Source organism: Melozone crissalis, unplaced genomic scaffold (genome assembly GCF_028551555.1).
Source record: "Melozone crissalis strain CALT ecotype California unplaced genomic scaffold, PUWL_Pcris_2 ptg000006l_1, whole genome shotgun sequence".
Lineage (NCBI taxonomy): Eukaryota > Metazoa > Chordata > Aves > Passeriformes > Passerellidae > Melozone > Melozone crissalis.
In genome coordinates this window covers 22,742,868-22,766,356 of record NW_026535784.1, presented here as the reverse complement: position 1 = coordinate 22,766,356, position 23,489 = coordinate 22,742,868, and the positions used below count along the sequence as shown (strand labels likewise).

Below are 23,489 nucleotides of genomic sequence, written 5' to 3'. Positions count from 1 at the left end.
CTATGTAAAGGCTATCTGTTGTTTCCTGACTAGCGTAATTTCTCTTTCTAAAATGCAGTCCAGTTTTCTGTGTCATATTTATGAGGATGTTTGAAACTGTCCTACAAAGTTGAATTGCAGCTCCTCCTTACACGTCAGTGTTCCTGTAGTTAGTAACTTGTTATTTGCTGTTAACATGTATTACAGTTTATTAGATGTCTCAATTAACCAACACGGATGCAGATGGGTCTTCTCGAGTCAGTTGAATTTGACTTTTGATTTCGTGTAAGCTTTACTGTCTATCTTTATATATGGCAATAAATTTCAGTTACCTGGAGTATTTCACTGGAGATAATAACATTTGTTTTGGCTAAGTACTTCTAGAATATTGAAAAATTGTTGTTCTGTTCTTTTCTGTTATATGTGCCCTCTGAACACTATGTGCTTTGGTGCTGCTGTGTGAAATCTATTACTGATTGCCTGCTAGACATTGTCAAATTCTTGTGATAAACACTAGGTAACTCAGTACTATTGCTCTTGAGAGTCACTGTTGGTTGCTTGTCTTTTAATTTAATTGATAATTTGCTACTGTACTTTGAATATAGCTTGAAAAATACCTCAAAATATCCAAATGCCACATGCCATTCAGATTTATGTCTGATTTTTATTGTTGATGTTTTCTTGCATTACCCTGGTTCAGATTGTTTCTTTTCTTTTGCTTATTAGGGGAGAGGAATAGGTTAAAAAATGTTTCAGAGAAAGTCCACAGTAACAGTCAGTACTGTAAAAGCTGTGGAGCTGTCTGCTCAAAATGTTGTTACTTTAGCTGTTGATGTTCAGAAATAATTCCCAAACTCTGACCCATGTTAAAAAGATTTTTCTTTATAGATTTCATAGGCAGCATTATTTGGTGTTGCTTTTTCTGAGGTTGTAAATTATGTCAAAACATACAAACTGATTATAGTTATATATAACTGGCCATACCATTTGTAGTTATTTTCAAATAAAACTCAAAGATCTATGCTTCATCTTTTGGTGTCAAAACTACCTATGATGTAAGTGTTGGTAATAATATAAAATGAATGTATTTATTACATAGACTTTATAAGCTGTACATATGCATATAAGGCTCTCTCTCCTTTCTTTCTTTCTGGTCAGACTCCTGTGCTATGTTTTTCTGTGTACAGTATTATATTTAATCTTACAAACATTAAGTGGAAGTTCATGCCATATGATGTCAGTTTGCTGACATTTCCATGCATATGAGCACCAGCTAAACTGAGAATGAATATATGGTTGCCTTTTAATCAGTTTTGGCTTTAATTTAACTCTACAGCTCAGAAGATCCTGAGATGATGATGGGTTATTTTGCAATAGTGAGAATTCATGAGGGAGATGATTATTAAGATCAGGCCTAATCACTTGATTCTGGGGGCAGGAAGTGTTATTTTAATTAAGTGCAATTTGATCTTGATTCAGGCAGTCAGATCCCATGTTTTGCAAGGTAATTTGCCAGTGTTTGATCATTGCTGCTTTCAATACACCAGAATAACATTACCTATAGTCATGAATGACAAAGACATACCTAAGGTGTGAAAGCCCTCAAAATAATAGAATGTATTTTCTTGTCTGCTGTAAGAGAACAAAAGAAATGTTAATTTTGATATTTATTTGGAAATACCAACAATTGAAAGTTTTCTAGTTTATATTATCACAAGCAAACCAAAATGTATCACAATATATTACAGAACAAAAAGAAGTTGTTTATTGTATTGCTGGCAGAGCTTATAACTTTGCAGGTAAAGAGACTGGATGGCATTGTATTACAATTGGATAGAAATGCATTCAAAATTTCTAGTGAAACATCTTTTCTCATTTTGAGAATTTGAACTAATATTCTCTTGTAAGTCCCTCTTTTCTACTTACTAATATTTGATTCCATCTGGGACTGGAATAAGAAATACAAGAAAGTAGAAAGGTTGTTATTACAATGTTTCTGGTTTAGAAATTTTATATATACAGAAATAAACCCCTGTTTTAACAAGACTTTTTATTCTGTAGACTCCAGACATCTTGATATTTCAAATATTTTTCCTATAGGCAACCAAACATTTAGATCCTTAAATGGACTAAGCTGCTTAAGCAGCTTAGAAGTTCACACATTACTGATCATGTTTATAGCATTTTTTAATCCTTGAAATGAAATATTTTTTCCAATTTTATATATTTTCCAACAAGCAGTAAATTTGACATCAAACGCAAACTCCATAAGATGGAGTACTTATCAAAAAAACCAAAACACTCACATACCATTTTTAGATTTGGAGCAAAGCCAAACATCTGACAACATTGTTGCTTTTGTCAATTAATAGCTCAAGAGTTGCATAACAATTTTTTTTTTTTAATAGTGGAAAGCGCCGTAAAACATGCAATTGCAAAGTGCCTTTGGCAAAAATCTATAAATGATCAGTATATTGAGCAGAACATTGGTCATGCCTAAACACCAGCCCAATTGCTGCCACTTGTGTGAATTGGGGCATTGCAAATGATGTACTGTGGCATCAGCTAGTTCTGAGTAATGCATTTTTAAGAAGTCTCAATATTGCTGACATTTCTGGCAATGTTGAAAAAATAAATCTTTCAAAATAATATTTTGAGGTAGAAGTTAAGATCAAGCAGTATGCACAGTCAGAGAAAATGGTGGTTCAAGCCAAGAGATGACTCAGGACAAGTAATGTTGGCACCTACATTAAGAATACAAGCCAGAAACCAAATTCAAAACACTATTTTTTCAGATTCATCTGTTTTTCTTTTGAGTAAATTACATATTTGCATGCCTTTGCTCACCTTGCTGACTGTTGTGATTTATGTTCTCCAATTCTGTACAAAAACTGTGAAGATATTTGAAGGATGGAGAATTTAGCACACCTGTCAATAATGTGTCAGAGTTTGTAGCGTTGACTCCATTTATAGTCTAAAAATAATCATCATCTGAACCTTTGGTTCACATGGCTGTATATCAGCATCTGTTTTACTGATGTGATTCACATATGAGACTTCATGAATGGTACCAGTTAACTCTCCTCTAACTGCAGTCTCGAGACAGCTCTGACACACATACCAATATTCAGTACAATGAATCCACTGTGAGCTTCCCAACTCAGGGCTAACTTCTGTTTCTAGAGTAGTGTTCCCAAAACAAAGGTGAAATGACTTTAAGCCAATATTACAATTATTGCCTAAGTTTCTTTGTGTACCTGCTTCATGGTTTCCCAATTTATCCTCAAATATTTGTAGAGAATAGTGAACTCTGTGGCTTATAAACATTGATACAACAGAGCCAGTGGGAGAGGCATCTGGTCACAGGCTAGCACAGCTTATTTCTCTTGAGGTGATGGAACTATGTGCTATCAATAAGCAGGGCAGAAGGTTTAGTCTAGCCCTAAACAAATTTTAAGTAAATATTAACACCATTGGTCCATAATGTTCAGCATTATAATAAATAAGTTCTTTTAAGTGAGAATAGGAATTCAACATGCTTTTGAGTTTTCATGACTCTATCAAAATATTCTCTTGTGCTTTAAAAATATACTGTGGGAAAAGTGCACAGCCTTTTTGGGTAAACCTCAGTATTCTCTAACTATCAAGTTAGAGACATCTACTTCAGCACAAATAAAAGTGTCAGACCATGATATGTAGTGCAACAGATTTGATAGCCCATTTCGCACTGTGTTTTGATGATCAGCAAGACAAGAAGAGAATAAAACATGAAGCACAGTAAAAAATAGCAGCATCAGTGGATCTCTTGCCAGCATACAGTCCTTGAAATCCCCCCAGTGTCAGTATTAAAATATGGGCCTAGCAGTGAACAATTCTTCCTTTTTTATTTTTTCTTGCATCTATTCTAGATTTCTGGCAAAGACACAATTCAATGAAGTACAGGTTCTATTCTCCTTTGGCGTTAATTTTCCTGGTTGTCTTTTGATTCAGAAGGAAGATAATACAGAGGTGCTTAAAGAAGCCTTAATGAGAGGGTTTTTCCTCTCCCAGGCTCTTACTGTCAGTGTCAGGCAGCAGAGGACACTTGGTGCACAGCCCCGTGGTGAGATGAGCTGCAGAGCAGGAGGTGATGGAGTGATGACAAGGTGGGTCGGCTGTCTGTGAGAACTCACAGCAGGAGGACCTGGAAAATCCAGTACGACGGGTTCACTATCATGTAACCAGGCACATAAAAGACCAAATGCTTGGCTCATTAGGTAGAGGTCTTTTCATTCCATTTCATTTAACTGCAGCTCTAATCAAAAGAGAGAAAAAAGGAAATCTTCACTAGATTTTACAAACTTATTCTAGATCCAGAGAAAGCAAATCTTTCTCTGAGCAGTGTTCACTAGATGCTCTGTTTTCATAAAGTCATTAAGAGCTCATGCATATAATAAACTGTTTTGAACCCAGAGCAAACATTACAAAATTGAATTTGGCTACAAGATATCAATTTCCAAATAAACTGGAGAGAAATACAAGGTAATTGGCACAGTTACTAGTTTTCTGGCTGCCTTACAATAACTCTAGCCAGTATTGTAAAATAAACTAGGCAAAATGAATTATTAATTGTTCCATTTAGCAATTGTTTTATCTGCTTTTAGAAGAACAGTCTTACTAGGGTTTTTGTGAGACTTAGTATGAAGTACTAGCTTCTAGTTAGGTAATCCTTTTTTATTGTCAATGTTGCAACAGTTATAAAATTTGGTGTTTGTTTTCTAAATAACAATGTCAGGGGAGCACTTCAATTTGTCATACTGAAAAACAGTTCTAGAAGCCCTGCTAGAAAATGCATGGATAGCTGCCAAACACTAATAGATGTTAATAGATATAGTTTTATTCCATTTCTATTCATTTTATTACTAGAAAAAAATGATGATGCCAAGAGATACTGAAAGCTGACCTTTTGGGCTAAGATTCCTAATGATTTTTGTTTCTTTGGTTTTCTTTATTTTTTTTTCTAAATGCAGTAAAACAGCTGATGTTGGGATTTTTGGTATTTAATTTTTAGTGGTTTATTAACTACACACTAGTGTAGTTGTTCTTCTGAATAAATTACTTCACTTTTAAAAGTCATACCATATTCACTGGCATGTGGACATAAACATACAAACTTTAAAATCCACATAGCACTGTGTGAAGCCAAAGGTGCTGTTGCAATTTTCTTTATGTTTTGGAGGAACCAGGAGGTCCTAGGACTGCAGCTTTTATATGAAAGTCCCCTTTAAACCATGCTAAATGCACTAGAAGCAGGATGATGCCTAAAACTCCTCATGATTGCCTCTCACTTTTGCTAGCCTTAAAGACTGCAGGTTAGGGCCAGGTAGTGTGAATGTGCTCTAAGGGAGCCACTGGTAAGAAGGCTGTGTACCATTGGAGAAAGACACAAAAGTTCAGGTACCAGCCTAGACAGGAAAACAGGTGTTTTATGGAAGGCTAAAACTATTTCCACTAAAAAAATTTATAGTGATTAAGCACATCTGCAGTATCTGGGAACTAGCAGAACCTGTTGTGCATCAAATTCCTTAGTAAGCTTCTATTTTCTTTTCCCACCTACATTGTGGAGAAAGTATGGGCCATTAGTATGGACCTGCATTTACATTTTTTGGAAGAGCTTCTTAAGTCAAAATATGCTGTTGCTATCTTCAAAGGAGATTAGTTTTTTCATATCTTTAATATAATCTCATTTACTTACATGTTTAAATGCTTAGAAAAAGAAGCTTAACTGAATTAGTTCAGGCTAGTAACAAGGCTAGGCCATTATTTTTACATTGTATTATACATACATGTATTTTATCATATTCTTAAGGGTATTTTTAGTTATAATAGCTTTCTAGGCTCTTTGATGATTTCATTAATTGTGGAAATAACTTTAAATTTTTTTTGATAAATATTCATATGTCCTTTTTCATTTTAGAGGAGACAGGTTGCACCCAAGTGTCTTATATTCCTGTGGTGAGCAATCAAATCTTGATCTCTCTGCCAGTTCAATGTATTTTCTTAAGTAACAAAATTACCTTATTCAAATCAAGATAGTTCCCTGATAGGAATAAAACTTTATATAATACCAGCTGAATGATTACTGCTCCCAGCCATCATGCTAAACCTTTCAATCCAATGTGTTTCTAAGGCAACATGCGCTTCCCTATTTAATACAAGAAGTTTTTATCACAGAAATTATGTGACTATAAAAAACTCCAAGAATTAGCATTATTTTAAAGATATTTGATATTAATAATATTTAATCACAGATTTATATATTGTAAGAACAGATTTCATCACCTATTAGTGAAGCACAGTTAAACAAAGAATAACTCTCTTTGGACATTCTTTCTCCAACTGTGTGTTCAAGCAGGCCAGCCCTGAGTTCAGACTAGATTGCTCAAGTCTTAGACCAGTCCAGTTTTGAAAATTTCCAAGAAGAGAGCCTGTGCAACCTCTGTAGGCTATGTGTTCTTTGTTATCAAAACAGAAAATAGAGCAGGAGACCCACAAATTTGTTACTTGCAGCAAATTCAATTTTGTGTTACATTATAAGTAATTATATGTTCAGATTTTAGAACACCATCAAACAGATTGTAAACTGGTACTCAGTATATTCTGGCTAGTGTCATATAATTAATTTTAATCAAGTGGCTTCTCAGTACAAACTTATGTATCAGGTACAGTGCCTTGGTAGCATTTATATTACCCAGGCCACGTTGTAGTCTCTTTTTGACTTGGACATCAGAAGCATTCTAAAAGAGGTAGTCCCTGACCAAAAATAGTTTTTAAATCAAACATGATCAAGTTGTTCTTTCTTCCCTTTTTTGGCTGTAAAAAGTGTAACAGAGAATGCTGATAACAAATTAATCAAGTTATTTCTAGGCTAATTTTCTTCAGACTGAGTTCATGGCAAAGACATGTGTTGATTCAAATGAACTATAAACTAATTCACTTGGTCCTAATTAATACTGACATGCAGTCATTAAGTCGTGGTTTCTAAAGTAATTATGCGACTGTTGATTTGGAAATCAGGTGATGGTCTTTCTTTTTCAGTGTCCAGAAATAGAGGCAGTTTCTGAAAAGCTGAGATGCCAACAGCCAAATTTTTAAATTAACTTTTGACTAAATTTTAATAGTTATTTAGGTACCTGAATATGAAAAACAAGCTGCTAATTTTGCATCAATTTCTTGTCAAGGTTACTTCTGGGCAGTGGCACAAAATAATGATACCTAGTCATTTCTGAAAAAATGTAAGATGCTCTTCTTTGCTTCTTTGGATTCCTAGACAACATTCAAAACATCTGGAATATATTATGCTCCTGTGTTCATATTTGAAAGTAGGACTTGAACTGCTGAACTGTTTCAGAGTTGTTGAAGATGAACAAAAAAATAAAAGTTGAACTATTTTAAACCATGTTTAATATGAAGAGCTTATAATACTTAAAATCAAATGTTACAAGATAACCTCTTTTTTTGTTTGATAAAAAATAAGGGTAAGAAATGGTTTCAGTTCCAAACCACTGGAACATGAGCTTGTTTTTTGTTCCTTATACACTTGAGGTACTTACATTTACTAGAATAAAAAAATCACTATTCAAAAATTCTTAGGGAAAAGAGAGAGGCCTTTGATGTCTGATGAGAAGGCATGATTATTTCTCTATGATTCTGTGACATGATTATTTATATTTCTCTAAGGACATGCTGAAAACTCAGGTGACAGACACCCAAAAGCACACTTTGGACAAGGCACACCTGGAGGCAAAATGACTTCCTGATGCAGAACCATCCTTGGCAGGACAATGATAGGTCTGGATGTAACTGCAGTGTCACAGGCGCCTCAGACTGGGGTTTCTTTTTTCCTTGATGGAAATGTCAACCTGTGCTCTGAATGTCTTCTGCTATAGCAAGTCATGTTTGAGAGAATTGTGGCTTCTGCCCTTAGGGTGTTCAGCCTGAGCAGCTAGACCTTTTATTATCTATAAACTGAAAGATACCAACTACACTGACAAAAATTGTTTTTCATCATCCTGAAGATTTTAAATAGCTTGTGATATCTAGTCATCAAGTTTAACCATTTTCTCAAATCTCTCCAAACACTCTTGTAAAATTAGATTGCTTTTGCACTTATCAGGAAATGGCAATTGAATCAAATGCTGGTTCTCTAATATATGATAGATGCCCACGGTCTTTAAAATGCACCAGTGTACAATTCTTATATGCAAAGTCAGTCACTTGCCTCATGCTTTATTACCTCTGTCAGTCTACCTCTGTGTTAATTTTGACTGTTAGTGAATTTCCTTCATGACTTTTTAGGAAATAATCAGATAACTACTTGCAATGGTTGCTTAACTTATAAGTATTACAAATCAAGAATTATTAAAAAAATGTTTATTGATAGAGAAAATTGCCAAATGGTTTCTAAACTATAAATCTACAAGGAGTTATTCCTGCAGATGATCATTCTAGTCACATGAATTTGGACTAATCTTGGAAGTAGAAATTTGCTAAATCCCAGTCTAAAATTATTTCTCTGAAAGTTTCTACATGTGAATATTCTCTTTAAATCAATTGTTAGGTCATTCATTTAAATCCCAGCCAATTCTGGTTTGAGATGCAGCTGCTGCTGTATATTGGCCCAAAAGAAAGGAAATATTTGGCAACCAGTTTCAGAGTGTTAGCCAGGTATATCGTATCTTAGTAGCTGCTTATGAGCAGAATTGAAAGGCAAAGAGGAAAGTAACCATGGATTTTAACATATATCAAAATACAGGCTTGATGTTAAAGAGCAGTTGAAGTATCTGTTAAAAGGCAAGGAAAAGAATTAAATGAGGCATAACATCTTCTAGGCAGGTGTCTAATTTACAGTTTTCCTGGATCATGTTTTCATATTGCACAAAGGAAAAGAAAAACTGAGATTTTAGTCAAGAATTCATCTATCAATTGGTTAACACAGAATACTGTTTACAGAACAATCCATCAATACACCAGAAATATATTTCTCATGTAGTTACCATGGGAGGCTCTCAAAACAGGGATGAAACTACAGAATGCTCAGAGAATGCCAAGGCTTTGTTTTGGTGGTATATCTCACACTAAGTCTGAGTGGGATAACATTTTTTGTGTCAGCACATGTGCGCTTTCAGCAAATGTCTGCTCCACATTTGTAACCCATGTACCTGGTCTGGTACAACTTTAGCATGAGTATCAGGTTAATCAATTTTATCAGCTATAAATTCATCATTGTCAGTGAATTTGTGACAGGAAAATTAAAGCTATATAGTTTTCTTGAAATTTCTTTCTGTCCCCCTTTCAGAAGATCTCAGACTAGTCCTTTTTGTACAGAATGCCCTTAGGACTTCAGTCTGGCCCTGTGTTTTGAACCATGGATCTAGCCTAGTATTTGTAGGAAAATACTGTCTTTTAGCAGCCATTCAATGAGCTGTTGCAGGATCAGACAGTAACAATGGATGATGCAGAAGACACTATTCCTGGCAAGCTAGTTACAGTAGGATTTTCTTATCCGAGCTTGGAAGTAGGACTGGCTTTTTTCAGTCACAGATTTAATACCTGCTGTTCCTTTCAACAGTTAGTTTTTGCACCTCATCTTTTTTTTGTCTCCCAGTACAATACATGTCCATGTTTTACCACTCTGTGTCAATAAACATTTGAATTTATGTGCAATTGCTTGTCTCTTCCTGTAAAAGAATGAGAGGACATCAAACAGAGGTGGCAGATTCAAACAAACAGGGGGAGACAATCTAGAACTGAGCTGTGGACCTTCTCACCTCAGTAGATTGCAGATGCTAAAGTTGTACACAGCTTTAAAAAAAGACTAAACAAACTAATAACAGAGAAATTAATTAATATAACCCTTTCTTCAATAAAATTATTAAAAGTTCTTGCCAATGACTTTTGCAGGACGTACCCAAATCATAACCCTCTATATACCAAACCAAAACTCACCTAGAATGCCAAATTAGTAATGCAATACATTCTCTAAGTATTGAGTTTGATTTTAATGAGTCGAAACTGGTATTTTGTAAATAAAAGTATACTGAATATTCAGTCCTAATATGTACATTGAATACACTTTTATTGCATGGGTATTTCTTTGTTTTGTAAGAGGCATGGTTTTCCCCCAGGAAACAGTATTGATTATCCATCATCAAATTAAGAATACTATATAACTTATATTTATATATAAATTTTGTATAACTTATAACTATTTTGCAGCAACAGCAAAAGTCATCTACATGTTAGGACACTTTCTATCAAAAGCTAGACGGATCTTAAAATTTGCAGAAAACCAACCAATGATCAGAATAAAGTAAGTCAATGCAATTCTTCAGCTTAGTAAATAGCAAAGAGAAAAATATGAGTGCATGTCGTAAGAATATAAAAACACAAACATAACCAAAGAGCATACTAAAAACTGTAAAGACATATATATTACAGTTGTCATCAAAACTTGGCATCATTTTGTCTTTAATGAGGAAATGGACTTTGGAAAACTAACCAATAAAGTATCCAATCTAAGAAGCTGCTATATATATTAACTTTTGCTACACATTTCAAAGGCATTTCCAGAGAGGCAATGTACACCACATTAGACAAACTAAGATGAATAAGAAACAGACGTCTTTTCATAAAGCAAATCTAGATAAAAATCTTCAGCAAAGTAAATTGCATTTATTTCTATTAAAAGACTGAGAGATAAGAAATGAGCCATGTTTTGGTTCTTTTTTCTCAAAATAATCATTATAGCCTAAGTAAGTTAAGCTAACTCTACTGATCCATAGAAAAAATTCCACATCTGGAAAATCTTTGCTTCATCTGTGTTGGGGTTTCATGCTTTTTGGTGCTTTGTTCACCAGTTCCCATGACTCTAACTTAAACCTCTCCCTTAGGAGCATTCCAATTCCAATGGAAGAGCATTCCAATTCCCTTAAAGATATAGTGACCATTTCATTTCCTGAGATATGTTATTTAAGCTTCCTTACCTGTTTCCCTAAACAAAGCAAAATCAATCCTCAAAACTAAAGCAACTGAAAAAAAAAAAAAAAAGACAACATATCTTTGTAGCATGCTGCAGTATGGACAGTTATTTTAATAGATTGAAGTGAGATCAAAAATTGTAATTGTCAAAGATAACAGAGAGGCATGTTTTTTTAATTGTAAACTTCTAGCTGGTTTGAACAAACAGAAGTAAGTTTAGACACACTCCAGCACCAAAATCCTCTATTTGTCATGAACCAATCACAAGCAGCGCTGCTGAAAATCTGAATTAAGTACCAGCCAAATGCACACAGAGCAGGCAACCAGAAAATAATTGCCTCCTGTATTCCCTTCTGGCTCTTTCCTGTATAGTGCTACACAATTGCTTGTGAGTACTCTTTGCCTCTCTACTTAGAAATCCAGGAGATAGATTTAGAAATATAATTATGACCAAAACCAAGCAGCACAACCAAAGTACTTCCAAAACCGGGATTTTTTTCTCTCTTAAAGGAGCTGTGGGCTGAGTCACAAAGTTTTTTTTCATTGTTAGAAGAAGGTATGGGCTAAATATCAGAATAATTTGAAGTGCACATATCCAGTCACTAAGGTTTAAAGGGCACCTGTTTCAAGAAAACAGTCACACAGCAGCATCTGAAAAAACAAATTAAACAAGAGAAGGACTCAAGTACCGGCACAGAGTTGTCCCAGTTCTTTAATTATTTTTCCTGCTTGAGTTTTGGCCCATATCATCCAGTAGTTTTCTAGAAAAGACCCTGTGAACGCTTGGAAGATAAGATCCAGGGAGTGTGTGAAACCAGTAGTGGTAGGAGATTCACACTAACTGTCATTGAGTGGTCTTGGTCAAAAAGCTCAAAGAGATTAATTCATTCTGACATCCTTTGTCTACCCCAGACTTCCCCAGGTTTAGTCCTTTCTAAGAGGATTCAAATAAAAATTTAGGAGCAAATCCTCCTCTCAGTGGAAAGGTCTTTAGCCTCTTCTAATTCATGGAAAATACAGCTCAGTGAGATTCTAGCATAAGAACTTGAACCACTGCTTTCACCTACCTCTGCTCCCCACTTTCCCTCCTTCTGAAAAACTGCCTTCAAGATTTTATGTTTGAACTTCTGCTGCAAAGGAGATTTGAGAAATTAATTTGTTGGTTTTGTTGTTTACAGATAATTGGATCTGATAACTGCACTTTTGCCTTTTAAATGTTTACCTGTTATGCAACAGTTACTAGTTCAGGAGGAAAAAAAAAAAAAAGAAAAACCAGTGAAAATTAGCTACACTGCTGCTCTGTTACAAGTACCTGGAAAGTGGGGCACAAATAATTTTCAGCTGCTCGCCTAAATGGCAGGGCAAGGTAATCCCTGGCATAACTGTAAAGAAAGGTGTGGCTGACTGTGGCTGGTAGGCACCACCAGCTGTCTCAGATTATGCTCCCTGTAGAGCAGCTTTTTGTACCCGAGCTTGCTGCTCCAACACTCCCCCTCCTGCGCACAAACCTGTGCACTGGGCAGAGTCATGCTGAGCTGTGCTCAGCCCTGGATACTCATCTATCACTCCCAAACCATGCTGAGTTATTGGAAGGGGTAAGTGGAAGTCACTGTAGCCATAATTATACCTTGCATGCAAATTGTTATCTGCATGAATGCTCACTCTATCAGCAACCTAACAACAAATTGATGAAACTTGAGAAAGCCTTTCATGTGTGTGATGGGAAATACAGAAGTTCAGGTACAGGGCTCCACATTAAATCAGTAGAAAACCACCCCACTTTTAACATCCTGACCCTATCAACATTAAGGAAGCATTGCCTTACCAATGGCCTCACACAGCAGGAGTCAGGATGGAATTTGCTTTTATTTCTAATGGACCTTTGAACGGCAGATCTCACTGATAATAAGCAGAAGATTTCACTGATTCAGTCAAGTGACTGTCAAGTGAACTCAAAAAGCATATTACTTTCCTGAGCTTGCAGCAATTAGACATTCATCCATTCATAGAACAGTCCCTAAAGAAACAAGGAAAGTGTGCTGTGTTCTCTGGTTTATGCTCTAAAGAGTAAAAATTTTGGAGCAAGTTACTTTGATCAAGAAAAAGTTAATTCATATTCCCAGACATTAGAAATATCCCTATGTTAACACAGAAACCATCAGCTGACCCTCTATAACTGTCACTGAGGGATAAAATAACTTCAGAGGAGCACTTAAGACAAAACTGACATTTAAAAGCTGCCAAAATTTATATTAAGGTTTATTTCTGAAGAGCATCCAAGTAGATTATGGTAAGAAAATCTAAGAGGCATATTTCTGCTCTTCAGTTACATTTGAAAAAGGGTATACCATTATGATTAAACTAGCATCATTTATGTAATATCCAATTATCTTTACCTGATTTTGAAAATGCAATGCAATATTTCTTCTTTCCTAGTAGTGTGGGTCCTTTCAGGATTAGATGTGAAAGGATAGACACTACTCTGTAGCTTAGACTGCAGTGCTTCATTTTGAGAGCAGTATTAATTCATGAAGGAATGTGCTGAACTTTGTAGGTCACTGATTCACTTTTATTGAGACTTGATTACATTTCCTATGCACCCTTCTAATTTATTCTGGACATTTTGGGACTTTTTAGATTTAACACCCAAGTGCATTTCATAAAAAACAGGGGCTTTGTTCCCAATTCCCACAATCCAGATTGAGCTGGACTCCTGTTCACAGGCCCTTCAACTCTGTGCTCCTCTCCAAGCCATTCTGCCTTCACTGTCTTGCCCCAAACATCTCCTGATGGATTTTCCCAAGGAAGGTCTGCGCTGTTTCCAGCCTCCAGTTCCAAAGCTGACCCCAACAAGCTTGCCAGACCTCTGACTGTGAGCTCACATCTTCATTCTAAGGGACAGTTAATTCTTCTAGGCTAGCTAAAGTTTTTACCTGAACCAACCAGTTTTTCATAGCATGTCCAGTATTTTTAAATAATATTATTTTCTGCTAGAAGAAACAAAAATAACAAACCCAGCATTCTTTTTCTTGAATCACTTTCCTTACTTTTGTGATATATACTTCTGGCTTAACTCCAGTCATCTTGAATAGCTTAGGATCTTACTGTAGGTCATGTTGTGTCACTTGAATAGGGGAGTTTTTCCAGCTCATTTTTCAGAGCATTTTCATATTCACTAGCACAATCATCAGAAAGCAATGACTCAGTCTATGATAAACTGTCAAACTAAGTTTGTCTCTACCATCTACTGCTAAAGTTTTCTTGACACCTATTCAACAATTCATTTCATTCATAGTTTCTCTTTGATAAGTTTCCATTCCTTCAAGCCTTTTCTTCAGAGCTAGGAAAGAAATCTAGTTCCCCTGGGGCTATTTGTCATAAACTGTCCACCCAGCAAGAGCTGACCAGAAAGCATACTTAGAGTCTGAACCAGAGCCTGGAATGAAACTTCCTCATTCAGCAGCACCTACAAAGGCTCACAAGCACATTCCTCTGTTAGCATATATAGCAGCCAATAGTCTACTGATTCTCATAAAGTGGATGTCCTGTGTCCCTCATCTACCTTTCCTGGATGCATTTTTTCATGGTTCTTTTAGAGTGTTCATTCAACATGCAACCAGGTGAGCACACTTAATTTTCTCATATTTCATATGGAATAGCTCACCAGCTGGAGATCATGCAGCTCCTCAAGAGGAGTTGAATACTTTTCTCCACATTCTTGTGGTGTCTATACTTCATTTTTCATCTCTTGGTGTTACAGCAATTAGCTGTAGTGTTCAGTCACCACGAGGAACTCTATCTACCTGAAATGTTGAGATAGGCATCCCTAAAAGTTGTCCTAATTGTTTAGCTACATATCTCAATGTGGATTTGTGTTCAACTGCATGCTGTCAGTTTTTAAATGGAATTTATAGTCTGGCTTTCAGTTCAAGCAATAATTCCAGGGTTTCATTATGCATGAATCTGCTATGTTTGCAAAATATATATATCCCTCTTCATGTATTCAGTGGGCCAGACTGTGATTCACCTCAGCACAAATAGATTGAAAGTTGTAACTGCCTGAAAGAGAGCTTTGTTTTGAAGGTGAGTCACAGTGTTGCATCCCCAACTTTATTTCACTGCCTTCTAAGTTCAGGAATTCAACCATTTGCTGTAAACTGGATCATTGAAATGATTCATATTAGGTCTATTTTTTACCCTATGTTGTTTTAATGAGCTGACTTTCAGCAAGCTGTGCAAACATTTGCCCCAGTACCATATGAGAGGACAGTTTGGTGCAATAAGAGACACAGGCAAAAAGACTTTGAAGAATTAAATATTTCTTGTAGCAGCCTTCTGCTGCTAGTGTCGTGGGAAATGGGTGCCCTAAAGAGGCTGCACAAGACTTAGAGAATTTGGTGTAGAAAATGTACTTAAATACTAAAATATGCAATTCTAACTGACCAAGAATTAGGACTATGTGTCTACACCGCCATTCAGATGATACTACAGCAGCCTCTGTTACTTAACAGAAACTTTGGAGTCCCTTCAGATATTTGAGACTGTTACAGACTGTCTTTTGCAGACTAAACATCTGCCCTTCTACCCTCGTGTTTGCTGTGCTGGCCTCTATGAGCTGCACAGACATCCTCATCTGGACTCTTGGTACATGTGACTCGCCTCTGTTCCACTGCCCTCTGTGACTCTCCAACTTCTAATGTGCCCATGGCATTGGTCCCCTAATCTGCTCCAGCTGAACTGATTTTTCTGTCAATCCTTTAGCATTTCCAAAGTTATATCACACATTCACAATCACACTGTCTTTACATAGACTGTTGATATATTACCACGCTCTTATCCTTCCTCTTCTTGCTAAGGGCTATCATTCCTCAGAGAACCCCCACCATTAACATCTTTTATTACCTTTCAGGCACATAAAGATCATGTAACCTTGGTGCAGAGAGTGCTCTGCTGGGAACTGTAAAAGCAGTGTGTGTTTACAGTAACACTAGACATTGAATTTCAGAATAAGTCAGCATTTTTTGCCCAACAGGAATCCAGCACATTGGTTCTCAGGCAAGGAGGAGCAGAGTGGACCTAAGGTCAGCATGTGCTTGCTGTTAATGCATAGTTCATTTCTTTGTTTCAAGCTTCAGCCCCACACTTACCTGGCCTTTTTTGAGTTTCCTTGCTTGGTAGATGTTAGGAGTTAAGACATGGTCTCCTCTTATTTTTTTCAGAGCTCTTTCATGGGGCTGTCATTGATAAAATAAATATAGTAATTGCAAAGGTTTTCATGACCTTTTTTGAGTTCCACAGATTCATTCATGTCTTTAAAAACCATGCACAACAATGTGATGTAGTCCATTTTTCCATAAAAGGGTACAGAAACATCTAACTTTCACAGATTATGAAGTTTTGCAACTAGCATGAAGTTAGATCTGACAAGTGAGCAAGGCATTTATAGAAGAAATTACAATGTTTAAAAAAATTGATACAATCTAAACCTCCTTGGTCAAATAGAGAAGACTTCTTTTGGATATATTTACATTAACTGTGTATTGCCTCTTAGAGAGAAAAACCATATCTTCTGAGGATGAAAATATGCAGTGGATTTTGATGAGCTATATATGTTTAATACATCATAGGTAACTATGACACCTTGTTTTGGTTGATGATCAGTAGTACTTTACTGAAAACATTGTACAAACTGCATGAGCACAGATGGACAATGTACATATGAAGGTATTTAGTTGCAATTAGAGTGAAAACACTTTTTTTGAAGTCTTCTTATTCCAATGGTAAGCTTTAAAAATGGCATCATTCCTCTAGATGAAGACTAATAAAAGGTGTTTAAACTTTGAAGGCCAAAATCTAAAATCTAATTTATCTTTGATCTAAAATAAATTTCAATATCTGTCAAGGATGTATTTAAAAACTTTCTTGAAATGATACAATATTAATCCTAGGTGTTAGAGTTTATTTTCTAGTGATTTGGTTGCCCAGATGCTGAAATTTTACAGTTCTTACATAGAGGAGAAGGTTTTCAGCATCAAATAACCAGGTTAATTAGGTTGAAATTAGGTTAATTAGTAACTGAATCTAGTCCTATTAATTGACATTCAGAGCTATCATGACTTGATAGGGACAGAGTTTTTCAAAGTTTAGTATTGAAGGACTTACATTAAAACCTGGGTTTTAGTTGTCCCTTTGGTTTTCCTTATGCATTTTGACACACAGTTTAGATTTAAGCCTCGACCTTTTCAAGTATATTTGTTTTATTCCTGACTTTTACAGGCAGTTATCCAAGCTCAAAATTTTTATCAGTACACTGACAGCTGCTCCCTTCAAATTTCAAACAGTCTATAATCAGTCATTTAAGAAAAGTAGATCAAGAGTAGAAGGGTATACTTGCTTGTTGTACAAGAGCATATTTTCTTCTGTAACTTGTTGTGGAAGTTTTCATTGAATGTAAAGAAATATTTCATGCCTCCATAAGCAATTTTTTTAGTACTTGATAAAGAGTACTAAGTTCGGATTGAAAAAATTTAGCAACATCTAAGTTTTTGCATCTAAACATACCATCATTTCGTTGTATCTTCTGAGGAATTTTAATGTTTCTCCTTATATTGGTTCTTACGCATAAAGTGCTACAGAACACCAATGGCATTAAAAAAAATCTCCTGGATATCTTTCAAATGTCTCTTAAGGTCACACTTATTTTTATGCCTTCAGAAAGTTGCCATATCAACAAACAGGGCTGAGCTGATTTAAACCATGAAAAAAAAACCAATGATGCTGTAATTAAACTTGAATAAAGTTTTGATATGACAGATTTTATGTATGAAGAGCAGGTCCTTTTTCACAGGGAAGGAGTAGCAGTTATCAGGGAACTACAAAACTTTCTGAGCAAAGCAAACCTATTTTCAGAAGATGTTCTTTCTAAAGAAGGTATGTTCTGTGGTACTGATATATACTTCCCCTAACATTATATTCTGCTCATATGTCATATTTAATCTTATTTTTCAATTTTTATCTTTCTGGCTCCTGTGTTGAAATATATACTACATTGAAGACTTGCACCACAGCTGATAGATGTGTCATTCTGTTTTACATTTCCACAGGATTTTTTCCTTTGTCCATACATGAGTTTTTTTGTTTGTTTTTTTGGGTTTTTTTTTTTTGTTTTTGTCTGTACATAAGCTCCACAGATTAATTAGCCTTAGTTTGGAGGAAAAACATACACAAACACAACACTCTCCCCAGTACCAAGTCAATGTTTTGAAACCTTGTACCACTTTAAAACACATCCACACTTTCCTTGATGCTCTCATGCTTTAAATACTTGTTGGCTCTTATCATTGCTCTTCCCTTGCATTATTAGCTGTCATTTTGCTGAGCAGAAGAGGTTTTCGTCTTTTCTTGTAAATCAAATTCTCTAGCCCCTTAATAATTTTTGTTGCTGTTATCTGAATTCCTTCAAAACTTGTTTATGTCTTTGTGGTACTTGAGAGACTAAAACTACATGCTGCATTTGAGAAGCAACTCATTTGTGTCAGAGTATGTCTTATGGAAGTACTGAGAAAGTAAATAATAGTTATTTTTTATAGTATAGATGCATAAAAAATTATGATGAAAAATTCAGAAATAATAAAGAAGAAATTACATATATTTACCACACTTCTCAGTCAAATATTTGGCATAATACTTTCCCCATTACTGCAATACCTTACTTTTAATAAATATGCCTTTAAAATATTAGTTTAACCGATCAATCTCAGGTGTAAGCCTCGTTTTCTTATCTGTTTTCTTCCTCAACTTCTTTGGGAGTGTTTTATTCCCTTCTTCTAAATACCACATTTTTCCAAGGAATTTCTACATCATCTACTCATTAAGATGAAGTAACTTCTATATTTCACCAGGTCTTTCATTGCTTCCCTGCCCCCTTCTGCTATGAAGCACTTAAAGAAACACTTGTACTTACTTGATTCTAGTGCACATCAAGATCTGTAAGTAGTTTTTCCATGTATGTGTTGCAGCTGCTATTTTAACTACATTTTTTCAAGACCTAATTTGGATTCTTTCAGAGCCATTAATATCTTTCATCGAACCTGAGTATAAGACTCATATTTCTTATTTTATTTAAGAACTGCATAAACTAACTACTGTAATGACATCTCTAAAAACTTTAAGTTTACAGAAGGTAAATAGAATTTTGGGCTCTCCTATGTAACCTACTTCATCAACTGGGTATCTTTTTAACAAGAAATGACAAAAGTATGTTCAGACTGAAGAAGAGCAGAGCAGATAATTTTCATCATATGGGGATGCCACCATATATGTATACTTTCAAAATTACTTGACAATGGAAAAATATTAGGTCAGATATAGCAAAATACAAATTGGGCTGCCAGCCCTACAAACACAAGGTTCACATTTCACCTTGCTTTTGAGACTGTGAAGTATACAGTTTGCTAAACATATACCAATAAAATTACTTACTAAAATAAGTCAGGGGAACTTGCTAGCCAGTAACTAGTCTCAGGACATAAAAGACAGACTAAATACTGCTGTATCCTGTCAACCTCCTTTTCCCCAATCATCTAGTCCAAGCTCACTATTTTTCCACAGCCAGCCTTCAAATACAAGTGTCATAACCTGAACTCAAAGTGAAGATTTTCCATGTGCTGCAGTGGGACTCCAGAGGGCAGATACGTCATGGCTGAAAAGAGATGACAGCAAGAACAGCAAATTTCATGCAGAAGCAATTTTTGATGATTAGCTGTGAAATAAATTAAGTAGAGATATGGAGAAATCCAATTCCCAGAATAGCAAACCAGAGTGTCTTATTAAAACCTCATTTAATAGTGTTGCTAACTTCATAGAGTAAATATGAAACATTAACATCTAATAATAACTTTAGTTAGTTTTAGATTTCCTTTGTAAGTTTTTACGGTAAGCTGTGTACATTCAGTATTCACAAGACTTATGGAAAAGAGAATGTATGTTTCAGTTAAGATGATGATTACTTTAATCTTCCAGATAATTATATTTCACATAGTCCCCATAAAGCTTCAACTTGCATCTGTGATATATTAAACTTAGAAAAGGTAAAGCAAAATTCTTTATCTTTTAAAGGCTAGGCATCAGAACTTGTCGTTAGCAAGATTTCAGTTCAAATAAGAAACCCCAGAAGAAAGACATCCTACAAAATTGCATTAAACACTTGGAAAAATCATGGATTTGCTTTCTGAATTTTTTTTTTTTAGAAAAAGTAATCTGATTGCAGCTAATGTTCTGAAAAAAAATCATTCAATGCAGAGAAGCAAATCTATTGAAATTATGTTTATTTAATTCCATCAGAGCAGAACTCAAAGATAAGTTCTCACTAGCTATGTAGTGGCTTAATTTTAACTCCCAAATGGAAGCAGGCAAATAAAACTGCAGTGGATGACAGATACTCTCCTCCCCTTGTCTCTTTTCCTGTGTTCTTGTCTCTCCACCAAGCAATGTGTACCCATCTCCCTCTTGACCCTAGCAACACTTTCTCATTCTGTATTAACATTTCATGAGGGACCAACCCTTTTCCAGCCTTCTGTGAAGTGAAGGTGGAGCCAGTAAAAGCCTGGGAGATACAGGTTCTCTCATTCATGTTGCAGGGCTGGCAGCAGCCTGCAGCTGTGTTTGCAAATACTTCCCAGCTGAGGAGAAAAAAATATCTTCTGGAGAGAAAATATCTTCTGAGCTGTTGGTCACTAACATCCAGGGTTGCAGAATTGCTGTGAAATATTATTTCTCAGAGGCTTGCCAATGGCTGCAACAAATGAACTTCTAGAAAGGTGAAAATTGAATTTGTCTACAAAAAAGCAAATTGCCGTACCAAATTACTATCAAGTATTTAGAATTTCTCAATGTCAGGAAAATAACATATCCTCTCATTCATTTCCCAAAAACATTGGCTTTAATATGAATACACAAGATAAAGCACCTCAAAGAAGGCATGCCACAAACAACTCCAGGACAGAGTTAAAGCATGGTGGATACCTCAAACAGAAACACCCAGAGTCAAAGGAAGTTAAGCACCTTTAAAAATAGATCCCCAATTTAACTACATAAATGAACATTTGCACAAAAAATGACACAAGGAGAAGTTACCATTAACAAACTGTACAGCAGTGCCTTAACTAGCGAAATCTTGAAATTTATTTAACGTTTTGTCCAATACCTATTTGAAAGTTTAGATTCAGATCCTTTCTGAATACTTTCTATGTCATTGCTCCCTATGAAAATTCTGGTTTTTCTACTGTTTTCTCTACCAATGAGGTCACAAACCAGCAAGTCAGGGATGGGTATTACATCCTACTTGTCTTCACAGTAACAAACCTTCTGCAGAGATTGTATTTCACAGTGCTGCAGTGGCAGCAGCTGGGAAGAGAAGGCAGGAAGACAGCTCTGCCTCTTTGCATCACTTAATAAAACACACATTACACAGGGCAGAGATAATTGAAGATGACTTACATGAGACCCCTAAATCTCACTAAATCTTCTCAGGAATAAGCATTTTCCATCTTTCCCCGCAAGCACTGAGACTTTCTCTTTGATTTAAAATTTCTTGCCGCTCTTTGATCTCTCTGTTCAGAATGATCTCTGTACTCTGAATTATCTCTCTGCTCACCCTCTGACTTCCATGAGTCCAGCTCACATAACACTCCTCACTCTTCCCTTCTGCTCCCTGCTCTGTGCACAGGCACCAGTCTGCCACCATTAGATTCTATAGAACTCATTGAACCAAATCTGCTCTGTCACTGTTCATGCTGGTCACTGCAGACAGGCTCATAGGCTTTAGTTCTTTGATATCTTATTGTGCCATTTTGTACGAGAGATGTCTGAAGAGGAGGATTTGTAATTGAAGGAACTTACCGTCTCAGTATGACCAAGTAAACACCATCTTAGTATGACCAGGAGGGGCAGAGAGAGTGGAAAAGAGAAAAAACAGAAGAGAAGGAATGAAAATTTCCAATAATGAAAGAAGATGGTAGAGAAGATTTTAAATAGGGAGTAACAATAGTGAGTTGGGTTTGTTTTTTTTTTTTTTAAGTTTTGGGCTGTTTGTTTGTTTTGCTTTGGAGTTTGGGGATTTTTTTTTTTTTTTTTTTGTGGAATCTGCACTTTTCTACTACTGCAATTTCACATACAGCCTAATTTGCATTTCCACTGAAAAGAAAGAAGTACCTTCTGCCATGCCTTTTATTCTATGAAATTGCATTCATCCTGCTCTAATTCCAGTGATGGGACCAGTGAAGCTGTAATATATTACTCAGCTAACAACAAGCTATGTATGGGCATTTTGCCTGTCAGGTCACTGAAGGAAGGGGAAAACAATGCTGTTTAATAATCTTCTGCTGTGGTGAAGCCTAACACACGGCCAATGCTAAAAACTAATCTCAGTTCACTGCTCATTGCCATCAACTATTTTATAACCAAGACAGTTCTGTTGCTCAAGTTTAGATATTTGGAAGTGTTTGGACACTCCCACAGATTATTACTCCCATAAACTTCTCTAAGCAGGTGCCTCACATATGGCTAAACAGAATTAAGCTTTAACACTTCCTTTCTCATTTGAATTTTAAACTATGGCACAAGAACTAATGTCTCTTTTTTTTTTTCTTCAATATGCAGTCCTTCAGAAAAGATTTGGCTGCAGGGGCAGAACTTGTGGGTTTTTTGGTTTTTTTCTAATAACATAAGAATAGTTTATAATCAGTTACATTAAAAACAGGTTAAAATGGAATGATGTGAAAATGAAACTGGAAGCGCATCTTTCTTTCATGTTATTCAGTTAATTATTATTTTGTATTTATGGGTGTGATTAGGAATGCTTTCTGCGTTCCTGTGTTGGTTTATTTATTATTCTTGGAGCACACAGCGATAGTGAGACAGCAGCTCAGAAACAGCCAGATAAGCTTGCACTTTGAAGTGCACAGAGCTCTAATTAAGCAGTGGGGCTGTTTACAAAGCAGGGCCATAATCACACCATGGAGATTGTTAATATTTATTTGAGATCACATTTAATTTGAGACTCATGGATGTATATTAGAAGGCTACACTACTCAGTTTTTATAAACCCATTAGTATGTATTTGACTCACAACAAAAGCTAATTAAGGTAGATATTTTGACATGAGCTTCTCAGTGTTCCACCAGAAGAAAGCTTCAAGGTTAAGACATCAAAAAGTTCATGAAAACAACAACAGCTGTAGTTTCCATCACGTACTGCTGCTGGGGTGAGTGGATTTTGAGCATTTTCTTTCTTAAAATTATACACCCTTGTTGTTCAAAAATGCAGATCTGGACCATGGCATGAGGTTACAAAGCATGTTCATCTTGCAAAAGCAGTGTGCACAGAGGCAATTGCGGTCACGTGGAGAGAAAGTGATTGTCCTTGGGGCTTCTCCATCCCTCTCCTGCCACAGGGAAGGGGAATGCAGAGATGCCTGAGAGTGCACCTTGACA

At 35.8% G+C, this 23,489-nt stretch overlaps 1 protein-coding gene across 1 annotated transcript in view; it reads left to right on the top strand.

Moving 5' to 3' along the window:
* Window positions 1-23,489, top strand: part of DLC1 (DLC1 Rho GTPase activating protein) — a 197,859-nt gene that overhangs the window by 70,868 nt on the left and 103,502 nt on the right. The window lies entirely within an intron of this gene.